The sequence below is a fragment of the Periplaneta americana genome, chromosome 8 (assembly GCF_040183065.1).
Source record: "Periplaneta americana isolate PAMFEO1 chromosome 8, P.americana_PAMFEO1_priV1, whole genome shotgun sequence".
Lineage (NCBI taxonomy): Eukaryota > Metazoa > Arthropoda > Insecta > Blattodea > Blattidae > Periplaneta > Periplaneta americana.
In genome coordinates this window covers 109,390,920-109,417,555 of record NC_091124.1, presented here as the reverse complement: position 1 = coordinate 109,417,555, position 26,636 = coordinate 109,390,920, and the positions used below count along the sequence as shown (strand labels likewise).

Sequence of the window (26,636 nt, the reverse complement as noted above, 5' to 3'; positions counted from 1 at the left end):
GGTTTCGAAATCATGTACGTCATAAATATGTAGGGGTTTATATATGGCATAAACTAGAGACTTTGTAAATAAAGTGCAAATTTCAATGAACATAAATTCAAGTTTAGCAGAGTACAGGCTTGTACAATGGTGAATAATTTTAGGTCGCAAATCTGATCTAATATAACCAGCCACCCCTCCCCCTGCCTTGTCCTTTCTCTTATTACGGCAAAGCGTATAGCCAGGAAGGTTTACGAGAGTGGAAGGAAGATTAGGATGTAACCAAGATCCAGAGATAAGAATAACGTGAATGTCTAAAGGTGCAAAGATAGAAGAAAATTCGTCAAAATGACGCAACAGACTATGAGCATTCACGTGAACAACATTAAGTGACAAAGGAGAGGAAGAGAGTGAAGCCTTTAATATGTCTGCGGTGCAGGGCAGTGGGCAGGAAGGATTGCTACTGTTCGTGTTAATACAGAAGAGCGGTCTCCGTACACTGACCTCAGGAACTGTCGGCTGGTCATGCTGCTTTTGGTTCTCAGTGATACCAACGTAATGTAATTCATAGTTGTAACTATTTTCTAGCAATAATAATTTAAAAGTAGAGTACTAAATGATAAAAAATAAGAAAAATAAATAATTAATCAGGAAAGTTACTATTAAAATAAAGGTTAATCTAGATTGAATATTATATTAAAATTAGTTGCCTTGTTTTACGCAGCCGACTCGTTCAGACGTATACTATATAACGTCTTTGGTTTAGACCATGTCTTCTGGACATTTAATTCTGTGTTTATTTTCTCCTCCTTTCACAATAATATCTCCATCTTGAGTCCATACGTTCTTCAGGCTCTATTTACTGATGCACTCTTTTAATAAGTTATGTCTGACATTAGTCAGGTCTTTACGGATGGTAACAAGACTACTCTTCAACAGTTTTTTGTTTTTTGTTTTTTTTTTGTTTTTTTGTTTTTTTTTTTTGAAAACCTCAGGCTTCTTTCTATAGCTTACGAATTTAATAATGATAGACTGTGACCTATCAGTGTTCCCTTCGTCCCACTCGATGACTTCTGTCAATGTAACTTTCAGTTAGCTGCACTCCTATTTTAAAAGCCACGCCAACGGCGATAGTGTCAGTGTTCTCCGATTCACTTTCAGTCACACCAAAAATACGCAAACACTGTCGCCTCTAATATTGCTCCAGGTCGTCCATCTTAATTTGGAGCTGTCTAATATGTTTGTCATTCTGCTCTAGAGCTGTTTTCAGGCTTTCGATTATAACACTATTTTCGAAGATAGTTTGCTTCAAGTCTTCCACAGTGGCGGTCCTGATCAGGGGGGTTTAACTCAAATGAGAGAAGTTGGATGCTCATAGATGTTCCTTAGTTTGCCGCATGTGGTCAGGACAGCGCTAGCTGTATTTCAATCACAGAATTTGTATGATCTAGGGTAACACAAAGTCTTTGGTTTCGAAAGTTCCTTGGTTATAAGTTTTGCCAATATGACAGTTTTTTAACAGATATCCATTATTTACAGGATGTGTCAGTTTTATAACACGGAAAATATTATTGTTATTATTTTTATATTATATAATTTTTGTATAGCCGATTTTCATCTTTCGTCGGAGACAAAGCAGCGATAAATTCGATATTTCTATTTCTAATATAGTCATATTTGTTCGGTTGATCAATGTGTGGATGTTGGCAGCTCTGTTTCGTGTGGATCTGGAAAAAAAGGACGACATTTTGAACGACTGTTGTTATCATAGACAAATAAATAGAGTTGTTATATCGAAGTGAGTTCGAAGCAAAGATTTAAAATAAAATTAAGTATTTAAAAAATTTCTACGTGGACCCAGGTTCACGAGTGGGTTTTGCAGTGACCAAAGTTTTTTTATAGTGGTTTTTGCAAGAAGGAGTAATTCGCAACGGCAAAGGTAAGAAAGAATTAGGTTTGAGTTTACTAGAATTACCTATCTAATTTTTAAATGTTCATCATTTCTTAAACATGTGATATACTGAGATCGTTTAATTGTTTTAAAAAATGTAATGTACTTTTTCAGATATTAATGCGTGACACTACCCTTCCTCTTTATTTCAGTTCACCTAGGTCACGTGGTGAATGAACTGCTTCACGTGTGCCGAATTTCAAGATTCTGTAGGCCTAAATACAATATCACGAAGAGCCTGAGAGGTAAGCCAATCGAGTTAATACACATCCTGAGTTGAAGGAATATCTAATTTTTTTTTTATATACAGTTGGGTTAGGTTGTTCAGACGTCTTAAAATTCTTGAGATAGAATCTGAATTGAATGAATATATTATTCCCGGAAACCAGATATTTACAAAATTTGAATTTACAGTTTGCAGTAGTACCGTTACTTAAATAATTTGATAAAAAAAAGTTTCGTGTTACCAGTGGTAATTAGCGTACAGGTAGTTCTGGTGATTTTGAAAGCGAAAAACATTGAATTAATAAGGAATTTTTTGTGAGGATGGAGTTGATCTATATACAATACATAACAATAGCCTCAACTAACCAGACCTAACCTGTCAGAGATTCGTATATGCAAGGTGTATAAGCGGAGGACGAAGGGAACTACCTCTGCGCTATTTTAGCCAATTTCCTGTAATTATTGTTTTATGAAATGTATCATTAATGCATTAAATTATACTAGTCTACTTCTTGTTTGTTTCAGTTAATTGAAAGCAGATGGCAGACCTTTTACGCCGTAAATGTGCTGCAGTGTATTGCCAGAAATCTGGCAGTGATGGGAAGACACGGCTATTCCGATTTCCAGTGCCAAGTAATGCAGCACAGCGTAAAAGGTAAGGAAATAGAAGTAATAATGGCGTTAATAATAATAATAATAATAATAATAATACTTTTTATTGACGTTAAGACATAAGCTTCAATCATTTATAGCCTTTGGGCCTATTTGTGTTCAATAAATAATCAGAGTTGGTAAACTGTAGTGATTCTTATATTTAAATGAGATTTTCCGTTGAAATCAGATTTGTTTCTTTAAATTACTTTTTGCCTCCCAATGTAATTAATTTGAAGTACATTTATGCATTAATTCTTTCATGCTCTTATGTTTCTGAATATGCTATTTTAAGTACTAATAACATTATATTAAAATCTGTCTTTGTTATGTTAACACATAGGCTTAATTTAAAATACACAAACAGTTACATCACTAATAATTTACACTTAATTATATTAGCTTAGACTTGGGTAAGATATCATTCGAAGTTAAATTGTTATTCTATAGAAAAGTATTAATATCCAATTTACATGAACTAATGTTATTGCAATATATTTATGAGAAGAGCTTTTCACTGTGTTTTTTTTTTAATAAATACATAACCAATATAGCATTTGTGTAACTGTTACTTTGAATATTGTTAAGAGCTACAGCTATTCGTTTCAGCCCCCAGCATTATACCATACTTGAATTTGGTTGTAATTCCGAAAGTAGATCCTACTTGACTACTTGCGCCATGTGTTCTGTTGTCTCTCTTAGGAATAGATTTAAGAAGCGAGCAGAATAGCCAGCCATATGTAAAGACGTTTATATTTTCTTCTTTAAAAAGTTGTTCTCATCTCAACCATGTTAGCTGCATATAATTTGAATCTGTGATTTAAGTAATGAAATTATATGATGGAAATAATGGAAATTATTTCATTTCCGTCATGATTAATTCAATGACTTAAATTAGTACCAACTCTGGTTTGCGTTATTTTTCGAAACTAATAACAGAACCTTGATTGTTACAGGTACCAGATATGGGCTGATGTGGCCGAAAACCAGTTCCCTAAAAAAAGGGCCTATCTTTGTGAGAAACATTTCCACAAAAACCAGTTCAAGGATCCCTTCAGGTACAGCTTACTAAGAGGGGCCATTCCATCAAGAGACGCTTGGTATCTCTACTCGGGAACTACAGACATCACACCATCCTTTGAACTACCATCCAGTCCTACATCACCAGTCCTACCTACTTTGTCCACTTCACCACCTAACCTAACCGCTTCATTCATTTCACCATCTGATCTACCTCCTCCATCCCCTTCCCCACCAGATCCCGCTCTACCTGCTACCTCAACTCCAAAATCATTCCAACCTATCCAGTTGTTTGCACCCAGTCCTGATGTCAGTCATTTTTCTGAATCAAACTCTGATTGTTTGGCTACCCCGCTGGAGATTTATGGTTCCATGAGTGACAGTGTTGTTGCAGATATTGCAGTTGACAGTTTTGCAACAACACCTATAGCTAAGAGAAAGCGAAGGAGTTTGGTACTTTCCAAAATTAATGTATCAAGGATAAGTCAGTTGACACCCAGAAAGAAATTCCTTTTCGGCCGTTTGAAAGATAAAGTGGTAGACTTACAAAGACTCCAAAAGAAGTATAGAAAAAAGACATTGGCTTTGAAACGCTTAAGTAATGATATGAAAAATGGGCACAGTTCTGTTGTTGGGGCACTTTCAAAGTCAATGTCTTTGACAGCCGCTAAGCTCTTAGCTTCACAAGTGGGCCATTCACAACGGGCGCCAAAGGGTCATAGATGGTCGACTGAAGAAAAATGCATGGCATTATCCATCTATAAACGATCCCCAAAATGTTATGCCTTCCTCAGATCCATATTCACCCTTCCCTGCAAGAGTACCCTCATGAATCTGCTGAACCGTGTTCCATTTGCAACTGGAATTAACAGTCAGATTTTTGAGTCTCTTGCAAAGTCTGTTTCAGAACTTGCGCCTCCTGATCGTATATGTTCTCTCATGTTCGATGATATGGCCATTATGGAACATATACAATATGACCCCCGATCAGACAGAATCCTTGGTTATGAAGACCTGGGTGGTTGTGCACAACCCAGTAAGAAAGTAGCCAACCAAGTCTTGGTGTTCATGGCCAAGGGTCTGCGGCGAAAGTGGAAACAGCCTGTGGGATATTACTTCCATCGTGGTGGGATGTGTGGGAGTTCCTTGGCGATGCTCTTGAGAGAAGTTCTCCAAGCCTGTAGGGAAGCTGGGTTGATTATTGTTACCACTGTCTGTGACATGGGTGGCAATAATATAAGAGCCCTACAGGATATGGGGGCTTCTTTTGAGAAACCATTCTTTACATTTAATAATCAAGAAGTGGTGACTATCTATGATCCACCCCACCTCTTGAAGTGCACTCGTAACATGCTTTAAAAGCATGATGTGCAGTTAAATGTAAAGAATAGTAATGGGACACTGCGTGTCTTGACAGCTTCTTGGGATCATATCCGGGAAGCTGTCAAGCTTGATAGGAAAGAACCTTACCAGGCATTGTACAAAATAACGAACGACCATCTGGACCCTAACGCTTTCAAGAAAATGAAAGTATCCCTTGCTGCCCAAGTGATGAGCAACAAAATGGCAGCAAACCTTCATGCACAGGCTGTTAAAGGTGAGTATCATATTCAATTTCAAATTAACAAAATATAATTACGTTTCAATGTTATTTATTACTTGCTGTCGTATTGCATATGAGAACATTTTATTAGACGAATACTGAAATCTAATTGTAACTTAAATCTTATGCTCATGTAAGTTCTTATCCTACTTCTGTCATAGTTAATAGCATGTTATAATAGAAAATCCATTTAATTTTAATTTTTAATTTTATTTAAATTCAAATATACAGAATAAAGAAATATGATTACAAAACAAACAAAGAGAAATACAAATAAAATAATGCAAGCAATATAAAATGAAGATACAGTAGTATTAACAAAATTTGAGACCGAATGAGCAGCGCTCGTGCTCGGTCGCAGTTCAGATATAATATTAAAATAAAAAATAATAATATAAATAAATAAGTAAAATAAAATAGGAACTAAAATATAATTACAGCGGCAATGGAATTATATAATATAATATTAACACTATAGAAGAATAATATCGCACGTGAAAAGTAGGACTAATAATATGACTTTAATATGACTTACAGTTACAATTACAATTATAATTACAATATGACTTTAATAGATCAATGTTTGCCTTAGTTACTTAGACATATGTTCTTTGTTTTCAGGTTTAATACCCGGAGCAGAGGCAACAGCTCATATGGTATCTTACATAGATAAGTTATTTGACAGCCTTAATGCCTCATCAGCCTGTGAGCAGGGTCCAGATGGATTGAAACGTTATATACATGCCAAGAAAGAGAACCGCCATCTTGCTTTTTGGGATTGTGCCATTAAAGAAGTAGATAGTTGGCAGTTTCTGAAGAAGTCTTCGGCTGTGAGAAGTGAAACTACTTCTCCAACAACCAAATCTAAGATTCTTCGACCACGTTCACAGGATGGCTGGCTTGCCTCTGTGCGTGGTGTGAAGCATCTTTGGTTTAGTTTAAAGGAGAAGGGATTCAGATACCTGCAGACAAGGTCACTCAATCAAGATCCGCTGGAACACTTGTTTGGTTGTATTAGAGCTAATTGCGGTTCTAATAATAACCCAACAGTGGTTCAGTTTCAGGCTGCCTTGAAAACAGCCATTGTTAATGGCCTCGCTTTCAAGGCGCTGAAAGGTGGTAATTGTGAGCAGGAGGATGAACCTGGCGACTGGCTGAACAAGCTGCGTTGTTTTCTAGATGCAGAGCCAGAACCTCCTAGTGGTCAGGAACCCAGCTCTACCATTGAGGAGGTGCCTCCTACTCACGATGTCCCGTATGAGGGGGTAATATCTGACTCTGTTGCCTATGTCTCTGGGTATATAGCCAGAAGATTTCTTAACGGTAACACCTGCATTCACTGTAAAGCTTGCCTCACAACAGAATCAGTGCAGTACTTTCATTCAGGAATTTCTCTTCAAGAGCATTCAGATACCAACCGCCTTTCATACCCCACTGAAGAATTATGTAAGGCAGTTGGAGCTGGAGCAACTCTTTTAGAAAATTTGATGCCAGAAATTGCTCACTATCCTGGGGTGTGTAAGCGTGTTGCAGGTGCTATCAAGGAAAATGTTGATTTTACTTGGATTAAGGGAAAATGTGTGGATCATGAAGTACCCATAATCAATGGCATTATTAAGGGCATATGTGCCATTTCAATCCCTTGGTGGTGTCGAAGGTTCAATAGGAACAATAGGCACCTCCGAACTAAAAGGCAGGATAAGAGTAAGGTTAAAATTTGGCAACATGTGTAAGCTGTACCTGATTCTGAACTGTGTATGAATTGAACAACGCTGTAACTTCTATTTGATCGGGGTGTGTTTTAGTGTGTTTGTATATTTCGTATTGTTCTAGTGTGTTTAGTTTTTGGTTCTTGGGTTGTATGTGTAGGATTTCCATGTCTGTATTTATGTTATTGTGTGTATGGTTAGCATTGGTTATGTGATCGGCATATGTAGATGTATTGTGTCCTCTGGTTATTGCTTTAATGTGTTCTTAATTATATCCAAGTGTTAAAAGTAATGTACGCAAGATTCAACATGGAATACCTCGAAATATTGTATAATTTGCATAAAATTTTTGTTGCATTTGTGATTAGTTAACTTTGAATTTTACTACACTAGTTAAAAGGAATCACAAATCAGAAGATTACAGAGAACTTGTCAGTGAACTGATTGAAAAACATAACGTGATGGGATGTCATATCTCTCAAAATAACATTGATTCTCATCAATTTTTTTCTTTCCTCAAAATCTTTGCGTTGTTGACGACGAACTGGGGAGCATTTTCACCAGATTTGGGTGCATTATGTAGAATTTTTAGAGAGTAGATATGTTGTTTTCTAATGCCAGGCATTTGACAATAAAGTCATTTCATCTCTCGCACTCCAATATTTTTCAAAATTATTGTCATGGTCAGCCACTGAAGCACAGATTTTGAGGTGTTCCAAATCCATTTCTTGGTTTGAGTTGCACACTGGACAGTTAGGGGATTGATATATTCCAATTCTATGCAGCAAAATAGTCCCTCAGTCGGATCTCCGGCCCGGGACTACTTTAGTGGTACAGAAGCAACTAAACTTCTTATAATGGAATGCTGGTTGTATAACATCAGCTAAGAAAAGAGTAAATATGGTACAATATTTTGAGGAACGGGGCCACAACCAAATCAAACACTCTCAGTATCAAAGCTCAAAATTAGGAAATGTTGCGAAGTATCGACTTATCGCTAATAAATTGTATTGCACTTTTTCTAATATGTTCAATGTTTTGAATCAACTATACATCAGGGAATGAAAAAAAAAAAATTATTTGTATCTCTTAATGGTGTTATTATTGAAAGTCTAAGTTGATTTTATGTCTATTGTAGATAAATAGTTTTCTTTGTATTCTTTATCAATGGTGATTATTGATTATTGATTACTTAGATTTTTAATATCCATATATTAAACTAATGACAGTTTTAAAAATAGATGTTCAGCTCTGACGGTGTAAAACAAATAAAGTGGTGTTTTATAAATGTTTATGAACGTGCGTTGTACTATGTCACAGCAAAACATCTTATGACTATTTTCAAGCTAATGTTTGACATAAAAAAATTAAGAGCGAATTATAATTATATAACTGACCAATAATAACTTCGAAGTCAATATTCCATACTCAATCTTTGTTTTTATCTTCCAATACATGATGCATAACATTATTTAAAAATAGTGCTTAAGGTGTTTTGGAGAGAAGTATCCTATCCTATTCGCATCCAGTATCTCAATTACATATTTTATCTAGAAGATGCAAAAACTTTTATTAGTCAACTTTGATAAATTAATTTAATAAAAGGGTTAAATGACGGTGTTAAAAGAGGGAGTGTGTTAATGGTTTTTCAATTTCATGTTCAACCATTATATTTATATTCACATGTTAAAACAATAATGTGATATAAATATTGTGGTTAAACATGTTATTTAAACTGATAAACCATTACACACTCCTTTGGCGATATGAAAAATACTAGTATGTGTTGGTATAATAGGTATCTGCAGTACCGATCGGGCTCTAATGTTGGCGTAACGGATACCTGTAATACCGATCGGGACGTGTAACATGGGATGTTAGTTCGGCATTCTGCCGCTATGTGTAACGAGATGTAGTTCCGATGTTTTGCCGCCAAGTGTCTCGACGTCGCGTCGATAGCGTGTCGAAGGTAATGCATTGAGTTGGGAGTCTTTCTATTTATTTGTCTATGGTCCTGATGGCCTGCGTCAGTACTGCAGCATGCCGGAATCCACCATGACGCGTCGAACAGCTTCTTCGGACAACTCGCGGGGAGATGACTTCTTATTATCGCTATTTCCACCCATTTTTTTTTTCGTAGAAATCGAATGGGAAATAACGCAGAAGTATATATTGAAACACTTTTATACAATCTAAAAGATTAATGCACTCTGTAATCATTGCTAATAAGCACCTAAGTTGGAGCGTAATAACGCGTGTCTAGCAATTATCCGCCATGACAGTACATAATCATCTGCCAGTGGGATGCGCTCGCTGCCACTAATGTTGCTTTTCGCCAATAAACACTAATCTGCACGACACTGTTCTAGTCGTTACGAAAATAGGTATATCCTATTTACAAGGCTTCTCAAGCTATTAGGACCAAAATTCTACAGTTAGTAGGACTGTGAACTGAGAATTTTGAGACAAGGAAACAATGGTAGGAAATACATATTTCAGGCGTGTGAGGAACATTTTTGTAAGCTGCTTTCGTTTTCATAGCAAACAACTGTCTACTGCATTGACGCTTCGTAGAACTACCCTGCAAAACAATAATTGTATTATACACAATCGCCTCTATTTCCACCGTGACATATTTGTTTCTGTTTACAATAATTGAATCATGCAATTAAGAAAAGAACTAAGTCTAAAATAGTTACTTTTCAGGAGACCAAAAACACTTCCTTACTCTTACCTATTTCAATGAATAACTTTCAGCTTTTCATATTATATTCAGATTTGTGATTAAAATGTGAGAGAGGTAAGAGAGACATGCTTGAGACTAATTTATATATTTTTTAAGCTTCTAAACATTTTAGACTTTGTTCTTTTCTTCATTACAGACATAAACACTTGGAAGTTATCAGGATATACATCATATTATTCATATCAGTTATTTCAAACATTCCTGTGCCTAGTAATCGTTTACAGCTTGTAAAAATGGCCGAATGAGCCTACTAAAATACAATATTACATTAAAACACTAATTAAGTAAAAATTTACATTAAAGACATTAAACTAAATATTAAGGATTTTATTTTAAAACATTCAGTTACACACATAATCTGTATCATTGCATCATTGTTCAGAAGAAAACATTCCACAGTTCTTTTTTATTTGCGATCATTAGTCGAGCAAGAGAGCGTTGGCAGTGATAATATATCACTATAAATAATTTTGAAGAATTTTCTTTCACAACATAGTACTTCAATAGCTTTTCTATGTCATCAATCTTCTTGGAATATGTGGGTCCTTCTAAAAAGAAAGGTTCATTTTGGTGATCTAGAATTAGAATTGAGAAATTAATTCAAACAAGATTTGCATTAATATTTTTAGTCTTGGATTTGCAATTAAGACAACTCTAAACCATTTTCAGAAACTAATAACTGTATTTCCACATTTTACACACTTTTACAAAAAAAAAATATATATATATGCACGGAGGGGACACTGAGAACGCGGAGGAAACATTAAAGAAATCATATTGGAATAATAACTTCTGTGCTTCACACACACGCACACGCACTTTTCCCAAAACGTAAGTACAGAATAATAAACTTATCTTCACTAACACAGTTTTCTTTTTTTATCTTTGTCTTTCTCAGATTATTTTATGAAAGCCTTATCTGCCCAAGATGAAAATGAAAGAATTTTATGGTTATACCATAAGACACCATGAATTTGAGGTTTGAAAGCTTCAGCAAAGATTAATGATTTTTGCAATTTCTTTTTTATTTTTGCACCACTTTGAGCATATTTTGTATTTTTGTTTTTGGATTATTCTCATTACCATTTTTGTTCTTCGTCGTATGACATAATATATTTTAGTTTAGTTTCCTTCAGTTTCGTTTTCAAAGTTTTCACTTCTTCTTTCGATACATTAATCACTTTGTTTTCTGCTGATGATTATAGTCTGATGAACTTCTTGTATTTGTAGGATAAGCCTATATTCACATGGCGGATGGCATACTGCCTCTTTCTTGACTGTTTCTTCTTTCAGGTTTTTCTTGTTATTTCTTACTTTAATTTTCCTTTCCCTCTTCGGTGATACCTCATTCTTCCTTTTGCATGATTAATTTTTACATCTTCTCTCTTTTTCCACATTCTTTCCCTATTTTTCTCTCTGGTTTTCCTTTATTCTCTTTTAGTACGTTCTTCTGTCTTCTTCTAGCAGCTTCGTGTAGTTTCTTGCTTTTCAACTGTGCTCTTGGAGCCATGATGATAATTGAGCTGCAACAAAAGCACCAAATTATCAAATGTCTTCATGTTATGCTAATTTTGAGGTCAGGAGCATTATAATATGTATTATAATTATTTTCATGACACTTCCAGTTCAGTTTTTTTTTTTAAATATTCATATAGTTTCACGAAGGGGACATATTTTGGTTTCCACGGAGGGAACAAATTTTCGGAATGTCACCTTCAAAACTGTTAAAATTTTAGAGATAGAATTTCGAACATAAAATTCACTTATTTTGTTATCGCACAGTTATATGCAAATAAAACAAATTCATTTATCTTCATAAATTACATAACATGAGTTGACACTGAGGATACATACTTTAGAGTACAAATGACTACAAAAAATTATTCTCTAACATAGTATGATTTTGAACATTTTTGTACTAAACAAATAACTGTCATCTTGATACATATGGAGTAAGGCACACAGGATGATTTATGAAGAGGAAAAATTAAACACTAGACATGTGCCCAAAAACGAATGAAATCCAGTTACATAGGTTTGAGATACTCTACAAGGACGAAACGAAATAATATATTAATAAAAACTCATAAACTACCAAAGCAGAGAGTTTTGTATAGTATACATTAATATCAACATTTACGGTGTATTCAGTTACTGATTAAAAAATAAAAATCATTACAAAATAAAGGTTGTTACACTGCATGGAGGGGACATTTAAACAAAAAAATTAATTAATTTTTAAATATGTAAATTATTTAGTATTCATTCACGTATTCTAACACCTGATAAGTTATAAACTGTATGTTTTCATTAAAAGAAGAATTTTTTTTTTTTTAATTATCAGGAAATAAAATTACTTGTTACTGGAAAAGCACTGTTTTTAGAGTGACTCATATAAGAACTCTACCGTCTGGCTTTGTTTCCATTGGTTCTATGGAGAATTTGAGGAAATTACATTCCTCGAGATGCAATGTATATTTCGTAATACTATTAATGAAAGGACTAACTTCAATAACATCAGTTTTATCTGCACTTTATCGGAATTTCTTGAATGACGAAGGATTGAATTTAATTTTTCCATCATTAGGAGTACTCTTTATGGTTGTTTCACCTGATGCAGTAATCTTAAAAAAAAAAAAACAGAAGCCACAATTTGTCAAAATTCACTGTCATAGTAAAGTCGACTAGCTTACATGTCACTCTCGCTTTGCTATTTACAATAATCGCCATGTAGTTGGTCTGATATTTTTTTAAAGAGGCGGGCAAACTATGGTCGAGGACAGCAAAGGACAGAGTTTTATGGAAAGAACTAAGAATGGGCATTCTAAATAACGAACATCATCAGTGTCATAATATTGTAAATAGTACTCTTGGAGTTTGTGAAAGTGCTAGTTAAATATTGTAAATAGTAAAATCAGTGTTTGTGAAAGTGCTAATTAAATATTGTAAATAGTAAAGTCAGTGTTTGTCAAAGTGTTAGTTAAATATTGTAAATAGTAAAGTCAGTGTTTGTGAAAGTGTTAGTTAAATATGGCAAATAGTAAAGGCAGCGTTTATGAAAGTGTTAGTTAAATATTGTAAATGGTAAAGTCAGTGTTTGTGAAAATGCTACTTAAATACTGTAAATGGTAAAGTCAATGTTTGTAAATGTGTTAGTTAAATATACATTTATTGGATAAAAGGTTATGGCAACACTGCTGTCAAGTGACGATGGTGCTTTCGAGAGCTGCCAGCTGTGTGGACATGAATAAAGACTGTTAGATGAGTTAGTACAGCCAGCGGCGACAGAACTCTGTCAATCTACTGCAGTGTGTACAACGTTGACTTTCATAGGGATAGTCCGAGCGTCCTAAGACCACGTTTATAAAACTAGAGCAACGTTCCTGGATCAAAATTGAAGTGACACGAGGTCGTAGTGCACAAGAATGTTTTCAGGTACTGCGTGAAGCATATGCCGATTCAGCGTTGCCATATCGCAGAGTGGCACGATGTGGAAGCGTTCCGGGAAGGCAGGGATGCCGTTCAGGACAACCTGCGTACATGACGACCCCGCGTGGAGGACAACACAGTTCAACTCCTTGCTTCCCTGTTGGATGCTGATCGCCGATGGACTGCGCGTGAGTTAGCAGCGGAAGTCGGAGTATGTCACAAAACTGTGCTCCACATTCTGCAAGATATTCTGGGTTACCGCAAAATTACAGGGCTTTGGATATCCCATGAAATTACCGAGGTTTAACAATGGCAGCGCTCTGCAGTCGGTACCGAAGGAAAGATGACGACTTTCTTGGACGAATCGTCGCTATGGACGAAACTTGGGCTCGCTGATACGAACCAACCAAACTTGAAACGTAAATCAAATGAAGGGAAGCATCCAGGTTCTTCTCGTCCGAAGAAAGTGCGCCCTACACAAAGTGCTGTGAATGTGATGTTCATTGTGGCGTATGGCATTGATGGGGTAATATTGCACCACGCTGTACCTCCAAGGCAGACGGCAAACGCGGACTACTACTGCAGGTTCCTGCAGCGCCACCTTTGTCCGGCCCTCAGGGGAAAACGACGACACTTGGTGGTACAGAACCCCATCATTCTTCATGACAATGCAAGGAATCACACCGCTGCTGCTGTCAAGGACCTCTTGCGCCGCTGGCAATGAGAGATTCTGGAACATCTACCGTACTCGCCCGATATGAGTCCATGCGATTACGATCTTTACACCAGAGTAAAAGAACCACTGTGAGGGACCCGGTACAATACCAGAGACGAACTTAACCATGATATAGGGCGGTCAATACGGAACATCAACAAAGATGGACGCGCTGATGGTGTACGACGCCTTGCAAACATTTGGTAAAAGGTAATAAATAAGGGGGGCGACTATATAGACGGTACGTAAATGTTGTACCACTGTGAATAAAGCCATATCAGAAATATCGAACTATTGCTATTACTTTTTATCCAACCTTAGTAGTAAATAGTCGTCACTGTTTTTGAAAGTGCCGGTGTTAGTATTACGTTGACAGTACGTAAAATGAACAAAGTTAAAATTTAGCAATGTTAATAACCATGTCACGACAGCATCCACGACTACACCAGCTCGCCTGAATTGGCTCACCAAGCGAGTACCAATGAGCCATCTTTGTAAAGGAGTCCTACTCCGAGCACAGGAGACATTTTGCCTAACATGGGACATCATAGTTAGCATCCATTAATTCATTCACTACTCCATGGAGTAAATTCGTTCTACCTAATAAAGTTGCGTTACTCATCAAAGGAACTTGCAGACATGTATATCATTACTGGTGCAGCAGGATGTAGCGCCCGAAAGCCGAACAGATGTACAGACAAAAGTTTCCCAACAGCCGTCATTCGAATTGGAAGACATTTCTCGCCGTGGATAGAAACTTACGAGATAATAGGTCGCCCAAGCCACCTGGCCAGGGTGCTAAGCAGAGAACTGTTCGAACACCAGACTTTTGCCCTCAATAATACGTATTGCATCCGCATCCAATTAATACCAGAATGTGTCAAAGAGGGCCCTTGCTTTTGAAGCAATAAGATTAGAGTTGTTTATTGATTAGGCTTTCTCAGAAGCGGTTCCAATCACAAGCAGCGGTAACATAATATGTTTGCCAGTGAAACGTTAGCAATTGTAATAATATACGTTCTCATATTTCTCCATGTAAAGTAGAAATTAATGTTATTGTATCTGGAGTTGACTGATAACGGCGAGAAAGTTTACTAATTTTAATTTCAGTATTAATTAAGAGTAATCTTATAGTTTAAATATATTCATTGTCGATGGTGGTGATAGAAATCAATGTATTGGTGTGGGTATAAAAATTGCAACTAGGAATAACTTTTACAGCGAAAATGTGACAACATCGCTTGATATTACAAGTATTCATGCATGCAAAAAATATATATCCACCACAAAGTCTTCCGTCTGGGTATTAATTGGCCCGCCGGCAATACCAGTAACCATCAGAGTAGGCCTGATACTGTGGTATGCTTGCTCATGAAAAGCGTAGAAGAGATGTTTGTTTCGTACATAAGTCCTTCATGACAGTTTGAACCTTGTACACGCGCGCTCTAATCTATAAATCACAGCTGCATTCGTGCTTGATGACGTGGAGCTTGGTCGAGCATGAAATTATATTATCGCGGACACGCAGGATATGGCGGTGATCCGTTGACGCAATCCGACAGATAACCGGTTCACATTCTGCCGGGAGTCCAAATGCCAGTCTTTACTTCAGTCCTTTATAATGTAATATAATATAATATCGTCGTTGTTTCTGCAATAACTCGTATGTGCAAAATATAAATTTTTTCAGTAGGAAGAAAAAACACATTAGTCATCCTATGGCAGCCGTACATAGGAGACTGTGAATTCTAACATTTCCGAAACTAAGACATATAATTACATACAGGAGATTTTATTATTTGCTGTATCACTATTTAAGTTATTTAATAGAGCAACAATCTTAAAATCGATAAATATGTCACATAGGAGTTATTGCAGGAACAACGACGGTATAATATAATACAATATAATATAATGTAATATAATATAATATAATATAATATAATATAATATAATATAATATAATATAATATAATATAATATAAAATAATATACATCTTGATTACACAACTTTTAATACTGTATCACTTCGGAATATGTATTATATGACTTTCTTGTGTTAAATTGTATCGTACCTGGTTTACATGTTTCGACCTGTTATTGGTCTTCTTCAGAACTCGTCGTTGCTGATCTTGGCATCTCATGTTTTGTTTCCTGTGGGGGTGTGTTTGGGTAGTGTAATGTGGAGTCGAAGAGTGTGTGTTCTGAAATTGAGTTGTGTGTTGAGAATTTCATTGGGGTGTTTTTTGTGTGTGCAACAACTTCTACATAGGACAGACAGGCAGATCATTTCAAAGACGTTACAAAGAACACATCACAGCCATAACAAAATTACAAAACACCTCCACATATGCAGAACACATCACAAATTGCTAACCAAACCTACAGAGACATCAACACAGACATGGAAATACTATACATCGAACCAAAAAGCCAGAAACTAAACACACTAGAACAATATGAAATATACAAACACACAAAAACTCACCCAATGAAATTCTCAACACACAACTCAATTTCAAAACACACACACACACGCACTTCGACTCAACATTACACTATACAACACAGGAAACAAAACAAGAGGCGCCAAGACCAGCAACGACCAGTTCTGAAGAAGACCAATAACAGGTCGAAACATGTAAACCAGGTACGTTAGAATTTAACACAAGAAAGTCATATAATACATATTCCGAAATAATATAATATAATATAATATAATATAATATAATATAATATAATATAATATAATATCAACAATGCTTATTCTGGCAGCGTTAAGGCCGTAAGATCTTCTCGTCCACTCAATCACAGGATGAAAAATGAATTCATAATAACATGTTAACTTACTTACAAATGTCTTTTAAGGAACTCGGAGGTTCATTGCCGCCCTCACATAAGCCCATTGCCGCCCTCACATAAGCCCATTGCCGCCCTCACATAAGCCCACCAACGGTCGCGAGCAAGGCTTGGTCGCGTAAGCAAGCGATTGTATTATCTAAGTAGCGCCTATTTCAGTTTCATGAGTGACATATTACAGTGACTTTTGTTAAGGCTATAACCTGTGGTTATTTTTGTTAAGTGTTCCTACTCATGTTTGCTTGTATATCCTTTTGATTGTCTTCTCATATTATTTTATTTGATAAGAATTTTGATGATAGAAAGGAAACAAGCTCTTGTGATATCCTTTACTACACGAATGGATTTATGAAGATCTCCGACTGAAAGAAGAACAACTAGAGATTATTCAACTGATTGGAGTGACACGGCAAGTCTTCACTAAAAGTATTTCAACTGACATTCTTGAAGAAATATTAGAAAGAACCAAAGGTGAGTTGTCCACATTTTCTAATGGGCAGAGAACCAAAGTTAAAATGGAGAAAGCAGGACCTATGATTAAATCTGTCAAAATGTATAATCTTCCTTCGTAACTTTCTAATACTAATATAAGTATTGTTCTAGAAAAACACGGATCAGTTTATTCAGTTACTGATGATTCATTGGTACAGGCTTTTAGATGTAAGATTTAGAATGGGATGTGTACAGTTAAAATGGGTCTGAAAACTCATATCCCAATATGTATTGATGTTTATGTTATAAAAGCCATCCTACTACTTATTCATACTGTCATCAAACTGGCCACTTATGAAACAACTGTCATAACGGAAAAGATCTTGCGATTATGATTTCTCGTAATAAAAGTGAACAACCTGCTTGGTCTCAGTTGATAGCAGGGACGCTGCCGGCGAAACGATCTGTGCTTCATATGGATGTAAATAATCACGATCCTGAAGAAACAGAGCATAATATTTCTCAACAACTAGAAGTGAATATTAGCAACAATAATATAAACAGCAATACGACGGATACAAAAGCTACAGCTTCGAGGTGATCAGTAAACAAAGAAGACGTATCTGAAGTTATTGATCTATCAGTTGAAAGTTCAACCATAATAACAGAGACAAAGTCAAACAACATACTAGAGGATGGTACTCACCCACATCTAAACATCACTTCATAACATAATAATCCTTCTGCGCACGATGTCAATGTCAAGGTCAATACACAAACTGTCTCAAAACAAGATCCGAAAGAAAGTATGCCTGACCTTCCTATTTCTACGGTGAATCAAGAACACGGAACAGATGATTCTTATGATGCAATGTTTCCAGACACACTAATGGACAGCGAAATGACTGATTTAATAATTCGACCTTATTAATTTAAAGAGGCAGGTAAATTCAAGAGACCCACGTCTTGCGAAAAAGGAACAAACCCAAACTTCCATAGTCGAAGGATAATAATATCACAATTAGTTGTCTTATTGTAAAATGCATTTCTACCTTTGTATTTTATTTTTGATGTCACTCCTTTTAAACGTAGTCGCAACACTCAATGTTAATCTTCTTTGCAGTAGATCTAAACAACAGCAATTAACAGGATTTCTTAATGACAATGATACAGATATTTTTTGCTACAAGAATTTATATATATCATATGAATTCTTTGAGTCCACTGTTTCATGCGATATACAACCCTGGGGAAAATCAAAGAGGCACTGCCATTGTGTATCGTTCCAGTATTAAAATTCAGCAATTCGAAATCCACCCAATCGGCAGAATAACTATGCTGTTAACAAAGGATAATACGTTATATGTAAATGTTGACCACCCTTCTGGTTCGCATAAAAGAGCAGAAAGAGAATATTTTATTACACATGAATTACCTTATTATTTAAGACGTAATTTTGATCATTTATTTTTTGATAGAGATTTTAATCATGTGCTCCATGCAGACGACCAAAGTGGAGAATATAATTCATCGATAACCTTAGACCCCATGACCCTTCAACTCGGTTTATACGGTGTATGGGAAGAACTGCATGGCAAAAACATTCGGTTTACGTATCATCACTGAATGCAGCTTCTCGTATCTATACAATTCACGTGAACGCAACTTCAATAGGTAAAATTAGAAAGGCCAGTACTATTCCAGTCTCCTTTACTGACCATGATTGCGTAATGTTAAAAGTGGAAAAATTTCATCATGTACCACAGATAGGGAAAAGTGATTGGAAATTGAACTCCCAGCTGTTAACTGATGATAAAATTACCGATGATTTTAAAATATTTTGGAAGGCAGTGACTGATAGAGTGAGACGGTCTTCATCTAACATTGTTCATAAATGGACCTACATTGTTAAACCAGCTATTCAGCGGTTTTTTAAATCCCAATGCATACTACAGGCCTGCAATGCATGTAACAAGCTGCGCTATCATTTATCAACTTCTGAAGAACATCTATCAACAACAATGCGACGGAAAGATGTTTTTAAACATATGCAAGCTGCTAAGAGGGGACTCAACATACTTCTAGAGCGTATATTTCAATGTACCTTAACGCGAAGCATAAATATATATATCAATGCTGACGATAACGCCGCTCTTTTTCATATTGCTACAGAAAATAATAAAGACCAAACAAAATTTATTCATAATTTAAAAACATGCGATAACTGGAATATTACAGGTGCCCCCTTAATATTGGAAGAAGCTTTCAAATATTTTCAAACAAGATTTCGCCATAGAGGACACTCTGAGCAAGATCAACATAAGATACTTCAATATTTGCGACGAACAATATCCCTTGATGATCAACAACTAATAGAACAACCCATTACCGAAGAGGAAATTAGAAGAGCGATATATTCTCCAAGTTCCAAATCAGCCCCAGGTCCAGGTGGAATTATCTATAATTTTTACAAGGCTTATTGGGACTTCGTAAAAGAGCAACTCCTACAAGTTTTTAATGAATTATTTAATTGTCATTTAAACTGTACAAGTTTTACTGAGGGCATTTTAATTCTTATTCCAAGAAAGCAATGTACGGGAATGATTAAGGACACTAGAACGATTATACTTCTTAATGCGGATTACAAAATTCTAACGAAAGTTTTTGCAAATAGATTTCAAACTCTGCTTCCTCAAATTATAGATACTGGGCAAACGTGTGCAGTCCAAGGAATAAAGATCACCAATATCCTCTCTACTATCAGGGATTTGTTATTGCAAAAAGGAGATAATGATATTGCTGGGTTACTTAACACAGATCTTGAGCAAGCCTTTTATAATATCAATCATATCTATTTGTTTACAGTGTTACATAAATTGAATACTCCTATAAAACCTATCAATACCGTTAAACAATAATATAATTATTATATTATAATGCGTATTCACGTGTACAAAAATACGGGTATTTTACTAAACCAATCGCCATACAAAGATCCTTGCGTCAAGGCTGTCCCATGTCAATGATATTATTTTCATGTGCATTAGAACTGCTGCTGAGGATGCTGAGCTTTTACTTGTGTAACAACAGACAGATGGTGTCTATAACCCCGGTTTATGCCTATGCTGACGCTGTGATTATTATATGTAACGATGCAACAGATTTACCTCCTATTCAAGAAGTTTTACAAGTATACGAAAATGTTTCAAACTCTCTCATTAATTATACGAAAACTACTTTTATGACCCTAACTCCAAGAGTATAAACTCACGATAGCAACTTATTTACTAATGTTAATAAAATAAAAAATTTTGGAATATTATTTACACCGAATATCATGGATCCTATTGAGATAAATTGGAAGGATATTGATAACAAAATCAATTATGGAATCCAAAGACACCTCAGTCGAAATTTGAATGTTATTCAAAAATTGTGGCATATAAACACGTTTATTTTATCCAAAATATGGTACCTTGCGCAAGTTCTTTCGATACTCGAACATACAGCTAAGCAGATTCAAAGTTCTTTAGGATTCTATTTATGGAAAAGTTTCGTATTTCGTATCTCCCGACCTCAATGCAGATTGTCGACCAAGGAAGGAGGTTTACAGTTGATTAATGTAAAATCTAAATGTGTTGCACTATTAATAAAAATATATTACGCGCTGACCACAGTATAGACACTTTAGTGATCATATATACCTATGCATTTTCAAAGCATGCATCCAGTATGATTAGGTCTTTGAAAAAACTCATCACTGAGACCCAACAAATTTTTGGAAGACACAAATATTGCACCAGAACAAATAACAACTAAACTGATCTACAGCTATTTACAAGACTAAGTGAGGTTTCTACCAAATGTACAATATAAATTCCCTAATAATAACTGCAAGAAGATTTGGTCATATTTTAAAGTACCTCATATGCTATCAAATTGGAAATGGGAGATATATGCACTAATTAATGGGATAATTATGACGGAAGAAAGAAAATACATGTATCACATTGTTCCAACTCCACAGTGCAAGACATGTGGGAATATTGATACAATTAGCCACAGACTAACAAGATGTTCAGATATTACAAAAGTTATTTGATTATGGGTTCACCAAAAAATAAATAATGTGCATGAGACAACGAATCCGAACACGAATGTTCGGATTGTTTTTGACTTGGACTTGCCACAGACTCCTCATTATTTTAGTATGTTGTGGCTTTTCATGGGTTTTACTATATTATTATACGCTGAAAATAAAAACAAAAACTTTACCCGACTTTATTAACGAAGTCAGAAGGGTATTTTTACAAACTGGTGTACATATTACGAAAACTTAAAAATGTAGGCTTTCTTGTTGAAGAATAGTTACTCCTTTGAATATGTGATCGTGTTCTTTGTTACGTGTTAATTTTCAGTGCACCTGTGAAGTTAAGAAACCACATGTCTTACAGATGGATTGCAGGCATCATGAAAACCGAGATGGAGATATATTTAAAATTTAAAGCGTTGCCAAATTAGCTTTTTTAGTTTGTTATAAGATTACATTCAGAATTTCCTTATTTAATAGTTGAAAATTATATTTTGAAACCTTAATCATTAGTGAGATCAGATTACTTTGAATGGGTGTTTAGTTTCACAGAACTAGATTCTTCTGTATTAAGTATTAAATATGGACACTTTACACATTATTAACACAGTGTAGTACATAAAAAATCTTACCTAATATCTGTTGATCTTTGTATTATACAATATATATAAATAAATTAATTGTAAAAAGGCTTAAACAGCATAAATAAAAAAACGGTCTCTATCATGAGAAAAATTAATCCAGTCCGTAAGTATCATAACCCACTTCCTTCAAATGATTTTGTTGTTATTCTCCCATGTCGACCTCCGCAAACGTCTTTTTCCCTCAGATCTCTCAACTAATACCCTGTATGTATTTCTGGATTCACCCGAACTTTCTTTCCATTCACCATTCCTTCCAGTTTATCCTTCAGTAGGCAATTTCTTCTTAGCCAGAGACCCAGCCAATTCCTTTTTCTCTTCCTGATCAGTTTCAGTATTATGATTTCTTCACCCACTCTTTCTATCAAAGTTTCATTTCTCATTATTCCGTATTTCCATTTCACATGCTCCATTCTTCTCCATATCCACATTATTTTCAATTTCTTCTAATCGTTTCTCTTCACTTCGTCGTAATGTCCATGTTCCTGCCACATATAATACATCACTCGGTGAAACTAGGGCCTAGGTAGTTCTAGTGATTTCGTAAGTGAAAATTTGACATTACACTACCTTATAACAGACAAGTACTGTAATCACAATACAAAAAATTACCAGTCTTTGCTCAGCGCTTGAAAGTATTGCAGTTTTGTATATGCAAGACATAACAAAAGCCTAAACCAGTCATGGCAACTGATGCCCATATGGGCAAGCGCGCTTTAGAGCTCAGGAGAGCCTGAGAAGTATAGTGCATTATAAGAATATAAGTTTCAATTTTAATGCTAATTTTTCATGAGTTTCCTTTTTTATTCAAATGCAGTATTTTCTCAACTTTTTACGGAAAGGTGAAATTTTCAGATATGTTTATTTAGCAGCCTTACAGGTACTGAAACAATGTTTTCATAGATGTAATATATCGTAAACATATATTACTGAAGATACGTATTGAAAATTTTGAAAATATTCGCATGGAAAATGTTTGTAAGAAAATGAATTAACAAAGGATCTACTGTTACAAAATGAACAAAGGTATGTGTCCATGTGTTTTAAAAACGTCAGCTCTATAGCTTCAGCAGATTTCGAGAAAATAATTTAATATTCTGATGATAGGAAGTTGCGCACCAATATCACCTTAAACGCATAATGCGATATGTGTTTTGTTATGTAATATTAGTTATAGTTGAAATATATACTTAAGTAACTTTGCTTTGTACTGTAATATTGTTTTGATTAGTTTATTGATTACTTTTATAAGACTAAAGATACCGTCAATATCAGTTCCAACTTACTATGTCATATTTAATCTCTTTCTTTGGGATATCACTTTCTTTATGAATGATGTTTCATTCACTTAATATATATAGTTTTACTACTATGAAATTTATGTGAATATTCCTTCTTAACTCCTTATTATGTTATTAACTGCAATATTAAGAAACTGGTGTTAGTACTTTGTTTTACAGACAATATAGATAATATCAAACAGCAAATAGCCATATAAAATGATGACATAAAATTTCACGTTCTGTTTGAAGTTTGTACACCACTGTTTTCTTAATCCAACAGGCTGCTTATTCATACACAATAATCCTTGCTCCTTCCACACCTAGCGCTTGATGATCGCGCACGACGTCAAGGTCAGAAAAATGCGCTTGCTTTGACGTCACTGGCGTAAACTAACTTAACGTAACCTCTGATATTCGTATATTCGTGGCGTGAAAGGGGGCTCATACACTAACCAGTGTCAAAATTTTCGATTTTTTCTTTTTAGTCTCATATGAAAGAACACACCTTTCTGAACATAACCCTAAATTTTTATACTTAAATTCGGTCATATATTGGAGATATAGAAGTTTAAATGCCAGTATGTGCATCAGGTGGGCGTGGCGTTAGCTGTCAGAATCAGTAATTTTTTGTTCTTAACATTTTATCAATACTCTGCTATTATGAGAATGAAAATGGCTGCTTGCCATGTTCTAGATGCCAAATGAATCTTTTAACAGTAAAGTGTGGTCTATTTGCCCTAAAAACACAAACTGTGGGTACAAAGTGGTGAAAGTAGCTGCTGCTGATGCTGTGGCTACATTTAATGAAGGAAATGCAGCAGATTACAAGTGCTTAAGCACTTGGATGTGACAGTGGAAAAGTTTGCAGAGACTGCTCTCAGACAGCGTGACATCCTTCGTGTAAAATATGCTGAAAAGCGGCTTCGTGAATCCACTAAGGAGGCAAGAAGGACCAGGAGGAGGCTGATGCTTGAAGAACATAGCAAAAACATCACAAAAGAGGGTACAACATATGCTGCAGGAGCTTTTTAAACTTATATGTAAGTTGGAATGCATGTTGAATTTTCAAAGTCATTTTTCCATAACTTAATATTTTCAACACAAAAAACACAATATATCTGAAAGTAATGGTCCAAACTGCATGAAATTTTCTACACACACAGTTTTTTGTGTTCTAGAGGATAAACCTAAATAGTCAGATGTATTTGCAACACAAGATCATTTCACCTGTGAACATGATGTGAAAAAATTAAAATAATTTGATACTAAAATTTTAAAATCCCTGAAAATGATATCAGGCCTACCACAATATTCATTGATGGTTTATCCTCTAGTTTATAGTGTCAGCTATGAATAAAAAAAATATATTACACTAATCAGATTGACCCTTTGCAAGAAATCATGTTTCTTAGAACAACCGGCATACTGAAAAATTAAAATTTTTAATTTTTTAATATCAACCTTCATATTTGTCATATTACAATAACTTTTATGCACATTTCAAGCCCCAAGTGTATACTTCTTATGTCCAAAATTTCATTTTATTAATGCAAATAGTGTTGGAGATATTAAACTTATACTACAATGTATGCCCGATCATGGTCTCTTGGTGTATGAGCCCCCTAACGTAACCTCTGAGATTCGTATATTTGTGGCGTGAGTATAAACTAGCGTGAAACTTTCGTACTGTTACCGAAGATATGTTGGTATGACCAAGGAGAAAGCTTTAAACATTTTGAAGGTTTATAAGCGGAATACGGGAAACTAACTCAGCGCCAGTTAAGTCAAACACTCTACATCAAGTAGGCTACTTCACCAGTCTCTTCGTTAGTTCTATTTCCAGAGATTAACAAAAGATGGTTCTTTTTCTATTATATTCTCCTTCGCAGTTTTACTTGGAAAAGATAAATGCCATAGCTTCCCGTTGTTATATTATATTATATTATATTATATTATATTATATTATATTATATTATATTATATTATATTATATTATATTATATTATATTATATTATATTATATTATATTATATTATATTATATTATTTATGTATTTATTTACACTGAAAGTGGGCAGGCACCCAGTGGCAGTGGTATACACAATATAAACAAGACACAATAAAATTAAAGGTAAAGGTAAAGGTATCCCCGTCACATGCCATGAAGGCACTTGGGGGGCATGGAGGTAGAGCCCCATGCTTTCCATGACCTCGGCACTAGAGTGAGGTGGTGTGGTCGGCACCACGCTCTGACCGCCTTTTACCCCCGGGAAAGACCCGGTACTCAATTTTATAGGAGGCTGAGTGAACGAGAAAAAATCCTGTCACCACCTGGGATCGAACCCCGGACCTTCCAGTCCGTAGCCAGCTGCTCTACCAACTGAGCTACCCGGCCGCCAGACACAATAAAATTACAATACATAATTCAATTATACAATACACAATACAATTTAACACAATAATTACAATTAATAATAAAACATAAAATAACCTAATTTTACAATACAACCTACATATCTATAGGCCCTACATAAGTTTCAATATTCTTTCACTTTACTCTCATCTCACTCACTGTAGTGGCACTATGACGCACTTCACTGACACTTTAGGAAACATTTCACTGACACACTATAACACATTTCACTGACACTATAGAACACATTTCATTGACGCTATAAATTATCACTGACCGGAACTATTCACTTCACTGTAAAACTATAACTTCACTGACTCACCTCGCTTCACTGATACAACAGCTCAAATAAGACAAATAATTACACCCTTATGCATACTTATAAACAGAACTACATTTAAGCTAAACATTTCTAGTCTAAGATCCTCTTACACGATATTTTTAAATAATTTACAATTCAAACCATAGGAGTAACTCGTCAGGCTAAATAAATACATGTCACCTTAAAAAATTAAATGTTAAATGTCACCTTAATTTTAATTTGCACTTTATACACAACTTTATAAGTTCTTCTTGAATCTGAATCTCCTTAAAGAAGGTCAGCCCACAAAGACCGCTGCAGGTAGGTCATTCCAATCATTTATAGTTCTATTTAAAAATGAGAATTTACCTACATCCGTTTTCTGTTTCCTACATTTGATTTTAAAATCATGATCGTTCCTACCATAGTACGTTGGCTTTTCTAACCGAGTCGTTATGTCTACCCATGCATTTTGACCTAGATGTGCTCTATACAATGATGTTATTCTAGTTTTCCTAGGTCTGTTTTTCCAAAGTTTCCCATTTAAGTTCTTTTATCGTATCTTTTCCATTTTCTCTTATGCCTTTAAC

The 26,636-nt window shown here is 35.2% G+C and overlaps 1 protein-coding gene across 2 annotated transcripts in view; it reads left to right on the top strand.

The window, feature by feature from the left end:
- FMRFaR (FMRFamide Receptor) overlaps positions 1 to 26,636 on the top strand; it is a 1,501,661-nt gene that overhangs the window by 400,965 nt on the left and 1,074,060 nt on the right. The window lies entirely within an intron of this gene.